This window comes from Cibotium barometz, chromosome 64 (genome assembly GCF_041138505.1).
Source record: "Cibotium barometz isolate CiBa-2024 chromosome 64, ASM4113850v1, whole genome shotgun sequence".
Classification (NCBI taxonomy): Eukaryota; Viridiplantae; Streptophyta; class Polypodiopsida; order Cyatheales; family Cibotiaceae; genus Cibotium; species Cibotium barometz.
In genome coordinates, this window is record NC_141109.1 from 5,966,651 (window position 1) to 5,987,346 (window position 20,696).

Here is a 20,696-nt window from a genome sequence, read left to right on the forward strand (position 1 = left end):
AACCAAACAGACTGATTCTAGAATTTTCCAAGTCAGTTTGGTCACTTTTTGACCATTTTTAGGTCAATTAAGCTAACTTTTTGGAACTAGACTTGAATGAGGAGAGAGGAGAGATGAAATATCTCAATTGTTATTAGTTTAAAACTCATTCAAGCATGTGAAATATGCACCTCCTTTAAAGAACTCTCCTTCCTTACATATGTGTCATAGTTTTTTTATTAATAAACCTTGTACATTTTCAACTCTTCATCTTATGTGAAATATGCACCTCCTTTAAAGAACTCCCCTTCCTTACATATGTGTTTTTTTACTAATAAACCTTGTACATTTTCAACTCTTCATCTTATGTGAGCATTTACTCATTTTTGGATACCCAAAATATCTCATATTTTTAATATTGCTCATAGTTTTTTACTAATAAACCTTGTACATTTTCAACTCTTCATCTTATGTGAAATATGCACCTCCTTTAAAGAACTCCTCTTCCTTACATATGTGTCATAGTTTTTTTTTACTAATAAACCTTGTACATTTTCAACTTTTCATCTTATGTGAAATATGCACCTCCTTTAAAGAACTCCCCTTCCTTACATATGTGTTTTTTTACTAATAAACCTTGTACATTTTCAACTCTTCATCTTATGTGAAATATGCACCTCCTTTTAAGAACTCCCCTTCCTTACATATGTGTTTTTTTTACTAATAAACCTTGTACATTTTCAACTCTTCATCTTATGTGAGCATTTACTCATTTTTGGGTATCTTCTTTTTACAATTCTTTTTACAAATTGGATTTATCTCCTCCCTACACATGTATTGATGCTATTGGCCCATAGGAACCTTAATTGGACCATAGTCTAAAGATTTCTGAAAATCTAGACCCTTAGACTAAGGTTCTTTATACCTATTTCTAATTAATTCCAATTGCACATTCGAAAATTCTTTTTTGAATTTCTGTTTCAGGGGAACTTATTTTAATAAGATGAGTTATTTTTCTATCCAAAAATATTCATAATCTGAATATTCTCTCTCTAGAATTATTTTCTCTCTCTAGGCTAAAACAGTTAGAAACAAGGTCTTTATATTTTTGAAGAGGGATTGATTACAGGGGAAGATACTAGACATCAAAAAGGGGGTTGGGGGAGGAATCTTACATTCGCGCGAGAAGTACTACTTCCGCTGCTAGTACCTCGAATCCGTTGCTCGGTGGGACAGGGGTCCCACATTCGGGCCTCACCCACGGATATCCGGACAAGAGACTAATCCGTCGGTTATCCAAAACCGAACCCGAAAAAACTTCCTTTACCCGGAAAGCACGGGCGATTCCACCAGGATAATTTTTACTCTAACGTAGTCAAAACCCTTATTGAACAAATAGATCCGACTGCACCTATAAAGATACTTGGTCGGATTAAGGAAGAAACTTGCGCTTGGATCATTGGGATCAACGCTTTTTTCCCCACCAAAGGAGGCACAGCCGTTGATTCCTATCCATAGAACAATTACTATCCGGGATTTACTTTATCTATCGTAAAAACAAAAGTTTGAGTCTCGATTTACGGATCCATCAGTCCAGCCTAACCCCATCCGACGATCCCATGGGTTAGCCAACCGCCCAACCACTGTAGTGATGGGATCCAATTAAGAATTTGGTTAGGTTTTGTCCCGGGTACCAAGGAAAAGAGTTCCAAGGTCCCCTAGCCGGATGTTCATGCAAAATAAAACTAGTCACTCCACTCACACACCCAATATGAAATTGCCTTTTTCACAGATTCAACCAGTTTAAAACAATCCTTTGATAAAACCATAGTATCACTGATCACAATCTTCCAATTTATCCAATTGATTCTTAATTTCCCATCATTCCTTCATCAGAGTATCTATGGCATCATTGGCAACTAGAACGCTCAGGGGCCGTTTCGATAGTTCCTAGCCCTTAATACTCGGCAATATAATCACTTATCAAGATGGACTCTCGTTGAAGATCAGCAAGATCAACCAACAGATCCATATAAAGAGCCATGGACTCATCCATTGAAGACCAGCAAGGTCAATCAACCAGATCCATGCCCGATTTCAGAAAACAACTCCAACTCTGTTCCAATATCTTCCTCGACGCACGCGTGGGTATCCTAGGCGACCCAGAGCCCGAGCACCGTATGGTCAGCACCCTCTAGGATCCTTCGCAGCAGGTGACCTAGGCGAGCCAGAGCCCGAGCACCGTATGGTCAGCACCCTCTAGGATCCTTCGCAGCAGGTGACCTAGCGCTTCACTCATAGGCCGCTTCCTTGGCCCCTCATCCACCGTACCGGAAGCTCACCATTTTAATCGCACCGAGGCTGGTCAAGACCTCGGCCGACCTTGCTACGTGAGACGTCCTTCATTGACTCCCCGTCAGTAGTTGCAACTTTACCATCACGACCTTAATCACAAGACGGTCAAAATGCTCCCCCCAGCATTCTTGACATAAAACAATCATTTACAAACAGCATTTACAAACAGTTTACAATACAATTTCTATTTTAACTTTCATTTTTCCACATTATCCCTCATCAATCTACATTACTTATTCCATATTCCATTTATATGTATACTCATCCCATCACATCATTTTCCATCTCATCACTTTAGATTCCTTCACATCACATATCATATATTCACATCCATACATCCACATCTACATCCATACATCTATTTTCACATCCACATCTACATGCACATTCATGCATCCACATCCATACATCCACATTCACATCCATACATCCACATCTATATGCGTACATTCACATCTACATGCATACATCCACATCTCTATGCATACATCCATATCCACATTCACATTCACCTCCATAGAGTCTACATCTACATGCATACATCCACCTCCACATTCACATCCACATCTATACATCTACATCTACATGCATACATCCACCTCCACATCTACATCCACATCTACATCTACATGCATACATCCACCTCCACATCCATATCTACATCTATACATCTACATCTACATGCATACATCCACATCTCCATTCACATCTACATCTATACATCTACATCTACATGCATCCATCCACATCTCCATTCACATCTACATCTATACACCTACATCTACATGCATCCATCCACCTCCACATCCACATCTATATCTATACATCTACATCTACATGCATACATCCACATCTCCACATCCACATCTACATCTATACATCTACATCTACATGCATACATCCACATCTCCATTCACATCTACATGCATACATCCACATCCACATCTCCATTCATATCTACATCTATACATCTACATCTACATGCATACATCCACCTCCACATCTACATCCACATCTACATGCATACATCTACCTCCACATCTACATCTACATGCATACATCTACCTCCACATCCACATCTACATCTATACATCTACATCTACATGCATACATCCACATCTCCATTCACATCTACATCTATACATCTACATCTACATGCATCCATCCACCTCCACATCCACATCTACATCTATACATCTACATCTACATGCATACATCTACATCTATACATCTACATCTACATGCATACATCTACATCTCCATGCCTAATAAAATTCTTTTAATTAATCTAGGATGATAGTTCCTAGAATATGGTAGGAAGTCCTCTTTTTATGCTTTGAATGAAATTGTTTTATGCGTAATTTCTATAAAAATTTTGCCATAGCTCCGCTACTATGACTGATAAGTCTCAATTTTTTCTAAGGGATAAGGCTTATCATTAAGGAAATAATTAGAATGGTCTCTAATTGGATCATCAATCCATAATGGATTGAATCATCGATAAACATAAACTAAATGTATAGAAAAAAACCATTAATTTGGCCTCAAGCATAGCTTAATCTTGGATTAAGGAAAAGCCTTATGAAAAGCTTCATTTGGATTGAAAAGGGTCATGAGTATGACCATTTCTTAAGTGAGAGAGAGAAAAACCATTAGAATTAAATATAAATAGAATCTTATGTAATTCTTTACTATCATTAATTAATTAACTTCAATAGCATTTCAAAAACCATATCAATTAAGCTTCTCAAGCTTGAGAGGGGTTGAGAAGAGAGAATCATTGAGAAATTATAGAAAAGATCAAAATTCACTATACTTACCTTATAATTTGCTTGATTCTTTATTCACGGTAGAGGCCCCCAACCAATCAATTGGTTTAGTATGATGATGGAGCCACCAATGGGGATTGAAGAAAGGGAGAAGTATCAAAAACTAGTGAATTATTAAAGAATTCATAGTTCTTGGCTTAGGTGGAGTAGAGTAACAATGCATAAGACACTATATTTTTTTCAACAAGGGGAGGCTTCTATTTATAGGAAAATTTGAGCACCTAACCAAACAAACTGATTCTAGAATTTTCCAAGTCAGTTTGGTCACTTTTTGACCATTTTTAGGTCAATTAAGCTAACTTTTTGGAACTAGACTTGAATGAGGAGTGAGGAGAGATGAAATATCTCAATTGTTATTAGTTTAAAACTCATTCAAGCATGTGAAATATGCACCTCCTTTAAAGAACTCTCCTTCCTTACATATATGTCATAGTTTTTTTATTAATAAACCTTGTACATTTTCAACTCTTCATCTTATGTGAAATATGCACCTCCTTTAAAGAACTCCCCTTCCTTACATATGTGTTTTTTTACTAATAAACCTTGTACATTTTCAACTCTTCATCTTATGTGAGCATTTACTCATTTTTGGATACCCAAAATATCTCATATTTTTAATATTGCTCATAGTTTTTTACTAATAAACCTTGTACATTTTCAACTCTTCATCTTATGTGAAATATGCACCTCCTTTAAAGAACTCCTCTTCCTTACATATGTGTCATAGTTTTTTTTTACTAATAAACCTTGTACATTTTCAACTCTTCATCTTATGTGAAATATGCACCTCCTTTAAAGAACTCCCCTTCCTTACATATGTGTTTTTTTACTAATAAACCTTGTACATTTTCAACTCTTCATCTTATGGGAAATATGCACCTGCTTTAAAGAACTCCCCTTCCTTACATATGTGTTTTTTTTACTAATAAACCTTATACATTTTCAACTCTTCATCTTATGTGAGCATTTACTCATTTTTGGGTATCTTCTTTTTACAAATTGGATTTATCTCCTCCCTACACATGTATTGATGCTATTGGCCCATAGGAACCTTAATTGGACCATAGTCTAAAGATTTCTGAAAATCTAGACCCTTAGACTAAGGTTCTTTATACCTATTTCTAATTAATTCCAATTGCACATTGGAAAATTCTTTTTTGAATTTCTGTTTCAGGGGAACTTATTTTAATAAGATGAGTTATTTTTCTATCCAAAAATATTCATAATCTGAATATTCTCTCTCTAGAATAATTTTCTCTCTCTAGGCTAAAACAGTTAGAAACAAGGTCTTTATATTTCTGAAGAGGGATTGATTACAGGGGAAGATACTAGACATCAAAAAGGGGGTTGGGGGAGGAATCTTACAGCTAGTGCCTCATCATCCTCTACCTTCTTATACTAATGGCTACTTAATGCTTTTATATTTGTTCAAGTGTGTGATTAAAGGTTCACTTTCCTTCATATCAAGTTTGTAGGATTGCATTAATAGATTTATCTTTGAGTTTTTTGCTTGAGTGCCAAATATATTATTGAGTTCATCCCATGCATCTTTTGCCCACTGTATCCATGTGATGTGGTGAATGATTTCATCATTTAAATTGAGTGCAATGAGTCCTAATGCTTTCTCATTCCTACTCTTCCACTTATTCTCCCCAATCACCTCTGGTCATTCATCTCTTCCTTCAACTACTCCCATAGATTTTTCCTCATGAGCAAATACATGGTCTTTGTTTGCCATGTATAAAGCTGCTCCCCCCATTAAATTTAGCTATTTCTTGTGCCATGCTCATGATGTGAAGGGGGTCTTACCTCTTGATCCAATTCAAGATTCAAGGGTAGTGTGTGTACCCTTTTACAACTCAAATCTGGTGTTAAATGATGATTACAACAGATTTATCAGCATAAATTCACCAAAAATTACATAAAGCCAAGGGTAACAAATTTGTACTGAATGGTTGGAGTATCAAACCATCTCCGAATTGTAACATGAAGTTATAGGGATCTGTATCACATGCCCAATGGTAAACTTGAACCCTTGATTGCACCAAAATATAGTGATTAGTGTTGATTAATTATTTATTAGTAAAATAATTACCTATTTTGTGTATAAAAATCAATGTGCGGGGGAGGCCAGATCTGGGGCCTTAAAGTTCAAATGACCTCAACTCCTTTCAAAGGCATACAATAGCACTTAGTCTAGTAGAGGATCAAGCCAAGAAACAAAAGATTTGACCAAACATTGAATGCTTAATCTCTGTTTTACCAAAGTCACTTGCAGATTTGATGTAGAGCTTGATTCCACTTTTCCTTGAAGAATTTCTAGATTCTGAGGCCACCAGCATGCTCAGAGCATTCTAAAATCCTTTGGGCTATCTTCATTTCTCCCAATTCCAAGTAGTAAAGCCACAATTGGAGTTTTCCTCCCAAAAAATGACACTGGAATTTTCACGAAAATCGGTAGCTCCACCCGGTGGTTTGACGTGTTAAGGAGATGGGCTAGAGCATAGGGATTGTGGCTAGCTATGTCTAGAGTCTTTTGAGCTAATGTTGAGCCTAGAGGGAGAGGGAGCTCCTCCACTAGTAGTAGCTGTGGGTGTAGAGGTTAGTTGAAAATAGACAAAAAAAAAAGGTTTAAAATTCCTAATTATGATTACTAAGGTGATTAGCAAATAAATTAGGCTCAACAATTGGATGATTCCTAAGCTTGGCTATGATACCATGTTGAAATGTAAGCAAGGTGATGAGCTATGGTGGATCAAATGCAAGAATCAACATCATTTAACAAAGTGATTAGATGATGATTAAGATAAGATTAGTGAGCAATTAACTGATAGCTTAATGTAGGCATGGATACTCAAAAATCAGCCAATACTCATTAAGCCAATACCTCAATTTATAGTGTTTACATCCACAAGATGTTAAGCATCTAGTCCCACTGATCTCTCCTTGATTCACTCCACCTCTTTTGCTTGATTCTCTCCTTGATTCACTCCACCTCTTTTGCTTGATTCTCTCCACCTCTTCACTTTTCCCAGAATATCTCCACACATCCTAAATCTTCTCATGCTGCCCTTTATTCTCTCCCAGTAGATTCCACTCACCTTTTCACTGCTACTCACTCATTTACAGACTCTCTTTTATAGCCTCTTGCGCTAAGGGCTTGTTCTCGCACATACCCATTCACTTTTGTATATTTCAACACCATCCCTCCACCAAGTTGGGGTGGCTAGGTATATGGGGTACATCTGGTCTCCCTCCATCACATAGTGACCTAGGATCTGGGAAAGTGTACTATTTGATTCGAAAAAGGCTCAAAGGTGGTCCCTTCAACGACTTTCCCCTCATCATCATCTTCAAAGATTTCAGTCAAGGTTACGTTCTGTAAACAAAGGGGGGTGATTCGAGGTAATGGGGGCTGTGGTGGAAGTACGAGAGGTGGTAAGGGCATTTTTGGTACGCTAAGAATTCCTCTTTAGGCCACTTCATTAATTGGTTTATGTGCATTATGTAGTGCTGGTGTTGGCAAGGCCAATGGTCACCTAGGGTTTGTTGGAAAGGCTTGGGGTAGGGCTCGAGCTTGAGCAGCTCTTTGTTGGTAGTAGCAATTTGCAATTTTGTGATTCCCACACATCTTTGGCAATAAGAACATTAGAGAGTGGGATGGGTTCTCAAATGTGGTAACTCCATGCTAGTATGGTTAGCTCGACAAATCGGGCACCACACCAACCCCCTCTTTGGGTAAAGATGAGGTTAGCCAACTCGATCCTGACCTTGGTCGATTCTCCATTGTTGGGTCATTTGCTGCATCAAGGCTGCGGCCAACTGTTCAACATGTTATCCTGAGTAGGACTCTTTGCCTTTCCCTTTCAGATCTTGTGCTGGTAGTTTTGAATGATGCCTCGCATGTGCCCTCATGTAGTTCTCGAGAACGGGTTCCCTTGAAATTATCCTTAAAGTCCATACCACTCCTACAACATTTCTCAACAAAGGAGGTGTGGGCTATAGCGTATAAGGAGTCATGCAAGGGTACATCCTCAAGGCCTTCAAGGAACCTACTAATCAACCTTTCATCTGAATTGTCTCTGTTGCCTACAGTGGGAATGGAGGTATCTCACCCAGTTGATGTAGTCCCGAATGGTTTCCCCATCCTTCTGTTTCACGTTGTGCAGTTGCTGAACTGGGCTCCATCGGGTTCCTTGGTAGGAGTATCTGTGTTGAAATACTATTATGGGATTGATCATGGTGATTAGCAACATAGATTTAGCATAACTAAGGTGGATTAAACCACACCAAAAATTCCATGACTAGAGAGAGAGAGAGAGAGTAGCACACTCAAAACAAGATCACCATTGCATATGCTTGTCTCCACTACAATAGAATGAGGGTCTAGCAGAGCAAAAATAGTAGTGTTTTTATAACTAGAAGGGTAGCTAGGTGTCGGTCCATTTTAGCTACTAGAAACACTGCTATTTTTGCTGCAAGGGATTCGCTGCTCAGTAGCAAAAATAGCAAAAAAATACCGCTGCTAACGAATTATATTTTCACTGTTGTGAGAAGCAAGTGCTCTACATAGCAAAAAAAGAGCTAGGGTAGACTAGGGAGTCTGCACAGGACTCCCCAATCTATCCCAACTCATTTTTTTAAATTAAAACAGAGTCATAGTTTCAAATTTATAACACAAACACAAATATAAGCAACACATACATTGTGGAGAATGCAATTGAGCCCAAAAAGTTATTATATTTCAGAAATTGTTGGGTCTTTGGCCATATATACATAAAGTTTTTACAATGAAGAGGTATGAAGAGGTGTCTAGCTGGAATCCTCATCGAATTTTGAGAGATCATAATTTGATTTCGTTGATAATCTGGATCCTCTTCTTCTTCTTCCCCTTCATCCTACATACATACCATCAAGCGTAAGGTAAGAAAGAGCATTAAAATACAATTAGATGTAGAAAAGAGAATGGTTTAGGCAACACATTCCCTCATCAGCTTGAGTCCCCAAAACGGACTCATCCAAGCGTACACCTCACATACGCATCCATGCCTATATAATTGCAGATGGGGGGCACTATACCCATAGTCATATTCCTCCCTTGTTGGGTCACGCCCAACAACCTCCCTCTACAAAAAACAATTAAGAAAATATATAATTATTTCAAGAAAATATTATAGTACAAAATGAAATGGTTCTTTCTACGAAACAAGCAAGAAAGAAGGATTTCCCGCTGGAGCCGAAGTGCGAAGCCCCCCACTTCCGTAAGTCAGGAGAAGCACTCACCTCCGTGTTGTTGAAAAGCACGTGGGTGCTTTCTCATCACTCATGAAGCGGCGTGCGTGCTTCCACGCCTCGGCCATACACATGCTAGGCTTCTCCAAATTATTCTTTGCTGCTCTCTTGATATTTTCTCTCCTATTAGAGAGTAAAAGCTTGATGCGCCATTTCATCCACTCCTTGGAGAAGCAAAGACTAGAAAGTGGCATGAGGAACTTCGACTTAAGCACATCATTGATAACAGATTGCTTAGAAAGTTTATCTTGTGCTTTCCACTTTTTGAAAGAGTTCACGAACTCGAGGTTTGCAAGTACATGCATACAATTCATGACTTTCTTTCCTCTTGCATCCATCATGAGGGCACCATCCGCATCCACGATGCACCACTCGGCCCTGTGCCACTTGGCCTCGCACCTATTAAATGCGTGGCCTGCCCCAACTGAGCAAATGGGGTATATTTCCTCCACGGCCAAGTGGGGTAGTCTACCCCTATGGCATTGACTGGCGAGACTGTAAGCCCACCTACATACAAGATTAGAATATAAGAAAAATAGAATTAATAAAAGATTAACTTTGTGTATGTGAAGGCTGATTTGTTTCGCTCTTGTCTCGGCCCTTATGCTTGTTGAACTGGTGTTGGCAGTGTTATTTCGGCAGAGCTACCCCCTCCCTATCTCCATGGTTATCCTCAAAATTTCAAAAGTCAGTCTTGCCATGGCTAGAACTGGAGCAGGTTGGGGTAAGATAGGTAAGGGATCTGGGCCGAGCAAATAATATACCATTGGGATTCCTTGTCTCAAGGGACCGGTTTGTGCTTTTTTCATAAGGTCCCATATGGTATCCAGGCTATACTCTGCGAGGCAAGTATTGTTTGTACATTCGTGCGGCATGTTGATAAGATTGGGTAGGGTAGGCTCTCTCTATTTGATATGATGGGCCCTAGAGAGCTAGTTCCTGACTTGGGTTTGGCACGGGCTTATGGTCTTGGTATGAGTCGGCCATTCTTGTGGTCGGCATGGCCCCCAAGACTAGTGAATTATTCTGGGTTGGGTTACTTTCTCTTTTTTCGATTTCCGACCTATCGTCTAGAGGCAGCGTGCCTCCCTTTTTTGGTTGGCGTTCCATGCATCTCTCTCTAGGGTGCGGATTATATGATTGTGCATTTTCAAAGATAAATTCTTCATTAGGAAAATTCTGGACTCAAAAGAGGGCTGTTTCAACAATAATATAATAATAGACACATAGATTGAGTGACATGTAATCTACGAACGAGATTCACCGGTGGTGGGACCTCTGTACAAACCCACCCAAAACGTGGAGAAACTCTTATCTTCATGAAATATTAAAAAAAACCATCACCTTGTCTTAAAATATTTAAAACCGTTTTTTTGTCAGAAACTAACACAATAAAAGAATGTTTTCCACATTCCTGTGTTAGACGTGGAGCACTAAAAAATTCTTTCCACCACCCCTAGAACTAATGAAGCTTGAATGCTTGGAATAGATAGATACACATTCTCCCGGTTATTCCCTCAACTTGGTTCCACTTTTGAATCTTGAAACATCTTTGGCGCCCAAAAAGAACACACCGTCCCTCATTTCATCCTCCCTCCTTGATCCACAAAAGCGGTTAGCCCAGTCATCCACTTTCTGCTACTTCTTCTTTCTCATACGTCTGTTATTCTATCATGGCACCCGAAAGTGGACTGAAACGAGCAAGGAGCAGTATCTCATCTGTTGTGTTGTATAACATAAAAGACGAGAACGAAGAATGGATTCCCCAAGTATACAGGAAGTACTCTTGGGTCACTATGCAGCCAGGAAAACAAGGCCACTACCGAGTGAAGGGAAAGGCATCTGAAGACTTGGCCAAACATTGGAAAGGAAGGATCCTTGACTTTAAGATGGCACCAGGAGGGAAAACTATCAAAGAAGTGTTGATCCAGCATGTATTCATGCAAAAAGAGATCAACGTGGGACCATTGGAAGGACTTCCAAGACACAGACCACATTGTAAGTGCTTGTGTTTTGTATTTCAACGTTGCAAATAAGGTGATTGATATACATTTTTCTGCCTTGCACAGATTTGTACCCATCCAACCTTCAGGAGTGGGAGCCTGCACAATGCTTGACGGGGTTCTTGAATGTCGTACATGGTGAGGTGGGGGAACTTCAATATGAAGGTCGTGCACCAAGTGATCTCGCAAGAAGTAGAACATATTTCTATGACTCATTTTATACCTTGCCCACTCAATCGAGTCGACATGGAAAGTTGGAACGTATTCCGTTGCCCGCACTTGATAGTCCGGAGTGGCCATTGCTTGACACAGAAGTGATAGAGTTATACAGGACCAAAATGTTTAATGATATTAAATGTGCTATGAAGCCTAGCATTGGTGCAAGAAATGTGCACTTAAGTTTGTTTGTTCCAATTGCATGCTTTGTTCATTTATTTTCTGATTGTAAACAATTGAGAAAAACTAGAACAACTTTTGTGTGCAAAGATGTAGATGAAGTCTGGCTTGATCATTTGTTTGACAAAGGTTGGAGAGTGAAATCATCAAAGGGAGATGATTTGATCGAATGTCGATTGAACACCTCCGACATTGCATTTCGGTGAGTGTTAAAACATTAAAATGTATTTTTGTGAAACAGTTACAACGCTTATTTGATTATACTCGGAAAATTATCCTAATGATATTTTGGAATCAGATACTATATTGCCAGGCAACATCTGTGCATGTCATTTACTTATAGAAGGTGGCGATGGATCAACAACAACTGGGAAAGCATGGACCAAGATACAAGAGATGGCAGCCACTCTTGCTTGATAGATATAGTTATGATTCGACAGGGTCACCCATCTTTGACATTGGAAGTGGAAGAGAATTGGACTCTCGAATATGTTAGGAAGGAATTAGAAGTAGCTATTCAGAATCCTCCAGATCAATTTTGCTTCAAGCTCGATGGTCGGAAGCTAAGTAAAAGAAGAGAGCATCAGATCATTTGTAAAGATGTTGCAGCCCCACATGAATTGGAGGCACTAGAAGATATATGATGTGACCATGTATACGGTGACAATGTATTTTCCATATGCAATAAACTTATCTATTCAGAACATTGCTTTTGTAATGCTTTATTGTTTAAAACAATGTAATGAAGGCAAGAATTCCCCAATTGAATTTTTATGTACACAAAAAAAGGCTTAAAGTAAGAAAGCAAGCAGTGAAGGAACACAGTAGCAAATTTGATCCTCTGATTTTCAAATGATAAGTGTATTTACATTTGATGTTCTCCCTCCAATACATGTATAGCTCAAACGTACATTTGTTGGAAGAAGGAAAAAACTATTTATGGCTGGAACCCATAGGTATCGGCTTCAGGATGGAGCCAGGGCTCTTCTCCCAAGTATGGAGCCCATGTAAGAGGCTCAGGGGGGCCTATCCCCCCTCGTGGATTGGGCGGGATGAAGTCCACTGGCCCGTCTGGAGGCATAACTTCAGCGACCTCGATCAATTTCGCAATCGTTTCCTCCCTAAACGTTTGGACGTCTAGGTCCACGTAGCGAGACATTGATGGAAACTGCCATCACAATTCATCAAGGCATAAATAAGATCAACATGACAATATATAAGAAGATAAACAAGCGCACAAATGCGTATGGGAGCTGAAAATGCTTACATCCTCTGAAGGGAGCTGAAAAATGCTTCGTAGCAGCAACATTGCATTAAGTGCAACCCTCCACCCACAGCTGTAGCCATCTTCTTGTTTGGGGACACTAACCCTACGGATGGTCGATCGATCCAGGGTGTCGATGTCCATGCTGAGGCTCTCGTAAGCTGCCATTAGTTTCCTGACTCCACTGTAAACAGAGACCAATCATTATCCTGATCAATCCGGACTTCTAACTCAAACAATAATATGTATCTTAATGATTTTTACTTACAGCAAAACATTTCCATGGACACCAGATGTCGAATTTGCAAGGTAAATGACATTTTCTTGCACGTCGACTAGTAGAAGACTCCAATGGGAACTGCACAATAGAATTCTATTAGTTTCAATCCAAAGGAAGCACTATATAACTCGTGTACGGTGATTCCTATAAACATCATGCGAGAGAGAGAGAGAGAGAGAGAGAGAGAGAGAGAGAGAGAGAGAGAGAGAGAGAGAGAGAGAGAGAGAGACAAACTCACTTTTCATGATATGCCAAAAAAAATACTCGGGCATCGTCCAGCTGGACCTCCCGAAACCAGTTCAGCACATCGAGGTACGGAACTGACTCTTCTAGCAACAGTGTTGAGACCAGTGAATCAATCTGGAACACTCGTTGCTGTACATCCTCGGGCAATAGCGAAATAACAAAACTTCACAAGGAAACATATCAAGAGTGAGGCATCAACTTTAAGAGCCAAGAATGAAAAATTGTGGGAGGACAGAGAAAAGAGTATACCTTAAAACACATCTGAGCACTTTGTCGTTGACTTCAGTTTTGGGATCAAACAAAATGTTGATTTCTTCAGCATGAATCGGCAAATAACATCTATGCCCTCTAATATTAAAGGGTACATAGAACTCCGGCAACAAAAATTGCAGCGCCTCCCGATTCATGGCGTGGAGTGCGCGAACATTTTCCCTTTTTGTTTGCAATGCAAGCATTGCAGCTTGATGTTCCCTTTGAGCGCTTGTCATTAAATTTGCCCGAGTCTGATGCTCATGATCTGGACTTCCCTCGGTCACCTCTTCAATTCTCACTTTTTGTACAGGCCGGACATCCAAAATTTGTAACATTCGTTCATCAGTAAACGTAACTGGTCTAAGTGACTTATCGTATCTGAAACGAAGGGCTATTAGGCTGAAAAAATCCTTGTTCATTACTGTCACCCTGTGTGCGTGGGCAGCAAGAACGTAACTATCCAAAAAAAATTCGATCATCCAATCTTCTATGGCCTCTTGCAAGCAAAACAAGGCCGATGCCTTCCACCTAAACAAAATTCCATTCTGCTCAGAAATTCTCCTGGCAAGCCTCTGGAAAGGCAATCTGGGAATAGCAGCTGTCAGGTGCTTCATAAACTTTTTGATTTCTCGCAGGGCTGCCGAATGCTCTGCGAAACGCCTGAGTCTAGGCTGCGTTTTGGACAATCGGGAAGGACTGCTTGATTTTCTTGACTTTGAGGCTTTCAGAACGCCCATCTTCTTCCCAGTAGATGAGGGAGCTGCATTATCAATGGGTCTAGCTGTATGCCTTACACGAGCCATCTGAAAACGCAAGAAAAAGCAGAAAACTTTGCTATTCAGTAGTACACGATTAACAATTCACCATAAAGCGAGAGAGGGGGGCCAAGAAAGCAATATGCACTTCCTCGCGTTATGGTGAATCCATTCACCATAACGAGAGATGAAGGTCCACAGAAACACAATAATTTTTCTCGCATTATGGTGAATTCATTGACAACAATAAGAGGCGGATTATCGTGCATTCTTTGAGCTTCGATCTTGCGTTAAAGTGATTTGATTCACTATAACGCGAGACTAAGAGCCAGTCAAATCAAAACAATCCTCCTCGCGTTATAGTGAATCGATCTACTACAACGGGAGGAGGGTTCTCCCGAATCTCTTACCTTTCCGTCTTGCAGTTTGGTGAGTCGATTCACCATAACACATAGAGCAGTATTGAGATTCTAATGACTCGTCGTCTGCTTTACGGTGAATCGAATCACCATGACGGAGGGCAAACAGGAGGGCAAACAGTCGAAGAGAAAACAACGGCAGGGGGCAAACAGTCGAAGGAAAAACAAAACAATCAAGTATTATACAAGAAACACAAAACAATCAAGTAATACACTTTCATCACATTCTATGAGTGGGAACAGATGGAGACTGTCGTGTAGGAGGTGATTTAATTGACACCAATAAGAGGTGGATTATCGTGAATCCTTTGCCCTTTGGTCATGCGTTATGGTGAATTCACCATAACGCGAGTCTAAGGGCCAGTCAAAGCAAAACAATCCTCCTCGCGTTATAGTGAATCGATTTTCGCGAATCTCTTACGTTTGCCTTCTGCCACGGTGATTCGATCCACCATAAGACATGGAGCTTATTGAGATTCTAATGGCCCGTCGTGTGCTTTAAGGTGAAGGCAAACAGTCGAAGAATAAACAATGGCACAGGGCAAACAGTCGAAGAATAAACAATGGCACAGGGCAAACAGTCGAAGAATAAACAATGGCACAGGGCAAACAGTCGAAGAAAAAACAAAACAAACAAGCAATATACAAGAAACTTACAAAACAATCAAGTATTATACAAAAACTTACATTTCTTGCGTGTGAATGGATGGAGACTGTCGTGCAGGTGTTGGAAAGTCGGTTCAGTACTGTGGCGGTAGTCGGAAGTCAGCTGGAGGCAAGCAGGAGGACGGACAAGGCAAAATCGATAAGAGGACGAAAAGGTGGCGTGATTAACGGCTTTGATTAGTCTTTAGAGCGAACACACGTGCTGGCGGGCTGCCAGGGCGACTAGGCGGCGCTAACGTGTCGTATAGCATTAAAAAGGGCTTTGATTAAACTTTATAGCTTGTACACGTGCTAGGTACACGGCGGGATGCCACGTGGCATTCATGGAATGGCGGGTGAAAACGCGGCGCTGACGTGTCGCGTAGCATTAAAAACGGATTTTCTAGGATACTCATCTCATTTATTGCCTCTTTTGGAGTTCGTATTCTCATTTATCTCCCCACCAACGGCCTTTATCTCCATCAACGACTGACTATCTCCTCCAACCCTCCTTCATCAATCATCCTCCTGTATCCAACGTCAAAGACAAACCTCCAACCTCCTTCATCTCCATCTCCTGCGACGATTGTATACAATTTGTTTTCCTGGTATTTTTATCTCCTTTGTGCTTTTTTCTTCTTTTGTTATTTCGTTGTTTTGGTTTCAGTCGTGGAGAACTTCTTGCTTTGTCTTTTCATCGCGTTAAGGTGAATTGAAAACCTATGACTCCTCGCCTTATGGTGAATTGACTGCGAAGTAGAGTATTTTAATTCGTTTGACACCTCCTCTCTCAGTATGGGTACTGGAGAACTATCTTTATTTTTAATTCAACATAACGTTAGAGGCGTTGCCAAAGGATGATAAAGTCGTCATATTGCGGTGAATCAATTCACCACAACGCGAGCGAAGGTCCCATAGGAAGCAAAATACTCCTCCTCGCATTATGGTGAATCGATTCACCATAACGCGAGAAGAGGTCCTTGACTTAGCTGCAATTTTATTTGCGTTAGGGAAAATAGATTCACTACAACGCGAGGAGGAATACCTGGATTCCTCTGGCATCTCCTCTCGCGTTATGTTGAATCCATTTACATGTTCTTCTTTTGTTATTTCGTTGTTTTGGTTTCAGTCGAGGAGAACTACTTGCTTTGTCTTTTCATCGCGTTAAGGTGAATTGAAAACCTATGACTTCTCGCCTTATGGTGAATTGACTGCGAAGAAGAGTATTTTAATTCGTTTGACACCTCCTCTCTCAGTATGGGTACTGGAGAACTATCTTTATTTTTAATTCACCATAACGTTAGAGGCGTTGCCAAAGGATGATAAAGTCGTCATATTGCGGTGAATCAATTCACCACAACGCGAGCGAAGGTCCCATAGGAAGCACAATACTCCTCCTCGCATTATGGTGAATCGATTCACCATAATGCGAGAAGAGGTCCTTGACTTAGCTTCAATTTTATTTGCGTTAGGGAAAATAGATTCACTACAACGCGAGGAGGAATACCTGGATTCCTCTGGCATCTCCTCTCGCGTTATGTTGAATCAATTTACACCACACAGAGATTTGTTGTTTAAGATCGACTGTCTCTTGATTCATTGCCTGAACTAATATTTTCCATGTCTTTTCTACAGACTTGAATTCAGCCATGGCGCAGGTTCAAGTCGAATTTGATGTGGACGAAGAGATCAAAGAAACTCCTGCAACTCTATTATATGACTTCCTGTACAAATGTCGACATCATGATTTGCACCCTGCAATTTCGTTGATGTTCAATAGCGATTTTTCTCTCGAGGATACATTGTCTAGCCATCATGGATACTTCGAAGAGGCAAAGCAAGAGTTTGACGAGCTCACAAATGAAGAACCAATGATGATTGATGGGAAAAGTCACATTCATTTTAATCTCAAGGTTTCGCCGGAGAAGAAGCAGAGGTTAAACAGGGATTGGCACAAGGTGCCATGTGACAAGAAGAGAGCCTTGCTTTGCCCTTTTCATAAAAGAAAGTGCCGCTTGATGGAATACTCCTACGCCTTCTTATGCTTCTTGCACATGAACGTGCAATTAACAGATGAAGAATGTACAGAGCCGCTTGCAAAAATTGAAAGTGAAGACACGATTTCTCGTCAGGCAAGTCCCACCGTTGAGGATGCTGCTGAAGAGGAGGACACTCCTCATGTCATTGAGGAGTTCAATGTTGAAGAAGAGAGGAAGCTTAGTTCGGTGGTTGATATTGAGGCAGTTAGAGAACAAAACAGTGATGTAGGTCAGCTTGTGATTGAATCAGATGACTCCTCCCCCATTCCAACGCCATTACTCCCCTCCTACCAAGTAGGAGATTCAGAGTATATACTGCTGACAGACATACAACGTGTATTTAACTTAAGGGAGGATCATTGCATAGCTTTCATAGCCCAGAATCTGGAGGTCGATGACAATTTTGTAGATGATGATGGGATAGACAAGTACCTACTAGTGGACAGCCATGTTAAAGACACCGAGTTCCTTTCTGCTGCAGCAACACTAAATATGATCTATGCTGATGCCCTTAGATATGAAGGAAAAGATGCCACAGAGGAAGAGCTACAAGAAGCAAGGGACAGATTGAATATCACCAACATGGGAGGGTGTAGGGATGCGCCAAATAAGTCAGCGGAAAACGTTCCTAGTTCGAGCACTAATTTATGGCAAGACGCCTTGCTTGAAGCAGATGAGAACCAAGAGGTTAGTTTTTTTTTGTTGTGGATTTGGCTTTATCAACTTTGTCCTAAAATGTTTGGTGATGTTGTTTCTGGCTAATGCTCCTTTATTTTTTCAGTTGGAAATATATGAAGACACATTCCTCAAACGTGCTTCAGGCAAGCGTATGGCGGGATTGGGCCACGATTCGACACTAGGAACATATATACACCGCCTAAAATTCCCTCAAATTGTGATATTTCACGCTAGCTACTCCAAGGACAATGCCAGTTTTCCTCTGATGGCGATAAAGACTTTATCCAGGTATTTAGGTGGCTACCACGTAAGGCTGAATGCAAACAAGGCAATACTTCTGGAGCGGCAAGCAGCTGTTCGAATTTTTGGAGAGGGACCTGGAGTATATTCGTTAAGATGTAAATATTATTTAACATATGCTGCTTACGGGTTGGCATGTGAAATCACAGATCCCAATCTGTTGAGTGATTGCGGGAAGAAGCATCTTCTTAGAACAGCAAGACCAATGGTCCCTCTTGTGCCATTAATAGAGGATGAAGAAGATGATGCAGAAACGTCAACAAAAAAGGCTCGGCTGGGGGAAGTCTCTGTTCCAGATTAACAAATTTAGATTGTTCCAGTTGCTAAGAAGTTTCGTCATATTTCTCAATACTCTTCTTGTTTACCATTGCAAACTATGAAATGTATATATATTGGAAACATTTATATGGGACATAGATGAAAGCTCTTGTTCTTTTAAAATCTTTCACAGTTACATCATTGTTTTACAATATATATTTCAATGATCAATTTTCTTCCACACTCTGCCCTGTCTTTGTCGTTGTCTTAGCCATTCAGCATGATTCTGCTTTCCCTGTGAGGAGACATATATTGAACGTCTCCGTTCAGCCTGAACCTTTCTTATTGCACATGACACAGCTGATTCAGCATGTTTGATCTTCACACGAGCCCTCACTTGAATCCGCCTATACCACCACTGACATAGTTGCTTCATGGGATTACTTTTCTTTATTCCTCCTCCATGTTGAGTGGCCCTTTGATAGGCACAACGTGCTTGCCAATGAGATCTTTCCATGCCTTGGGTAGACCAAATCCCAAGGCTTCCAAACTCTTCCGCAAAAAAGGTTCCATGTGCATGCAAAATGTGCTACAAATGCTCAACAACAACAAGACATTTAGTATCGTACAATATTTTTTGAACAACAAAAAATACTCAAAGCTGTAGGTTTTCAAGTAATAACCATGTATTGTGTCAAGTTTGTCGCACCCCATGCCTTTTCATAGCTAGTGTAGAACTCTGTCACAACTGCCTCAAATTTCTCAACATCCCCATCTTCAAACCTTGCTTTTTGCAACAAAGGTGCTAGGCGATCAAGTGCCAACCACGCTTTGGCCTTTGCCACCCTTGCTTGTCCTGAAGAGCCTCGGTCAGGTACAGCTGCATGAAGCTTCCTCCACACCTCAAAATCTGTACCCAGATGACCTCTCTGGGTATGATTAGATAAGAACTTTCTGGCTTTTGCACCTCCAAAACATGGTTTGCTAGGAACATTTCCGGTCTTCCCTGATCTTCTCAAGTCCTTCTCAATCTTCACTTGACCACAATGTAAACCTGCATCTGAAAGCACTTGCTCTATTTTTTTAATAGTTCTTTCACTCTCTACTGCTGGTTTCATATTCCATGAAAATTCGATGTACATGTAGACTAGTTTCTCAATTATTCTAACTAGCGCATGCAAAACACAAATATGAACTCTGATCAAAGGGATAGGAAGAATTGGATCCCAAGTAGGATCCACTCCTGGAGCATCACGATTTGGGGGTTCACGCCTATTACTGATTGCATTTGGGCATTTCCATTCTCTCTCTTTTCCTCCTTTGGAGACACCTCGTTCGGTCATACAATACAGGCAAGGATACTTGGCCATTGCTCCTTGGGAAATACCAAACATGCATTTCAAGGTTTTAAGATCTGCAGCCAGGTGCCATTCAACCTCATATTCACCATATCCTTCTACATAAAGCTTTTCGCCATTCGACTGCTGCTGGATAGTGGAAGGAAGCTCAGTCTGGTTGAAGTACCACTTCAGAATTTCATGGGTCTCTGTTGGAACCTGTTAACAACAACTGTTAGATTGTCTACAACATCATAACAAGAGGATAGCAACATCATAACAACAACTGTTAGATTGTCTACAACATCATAACAAGGGGATAGCAACATAATATTCTTTATTTAAAAATGGATAGCACGTCACCTCAAA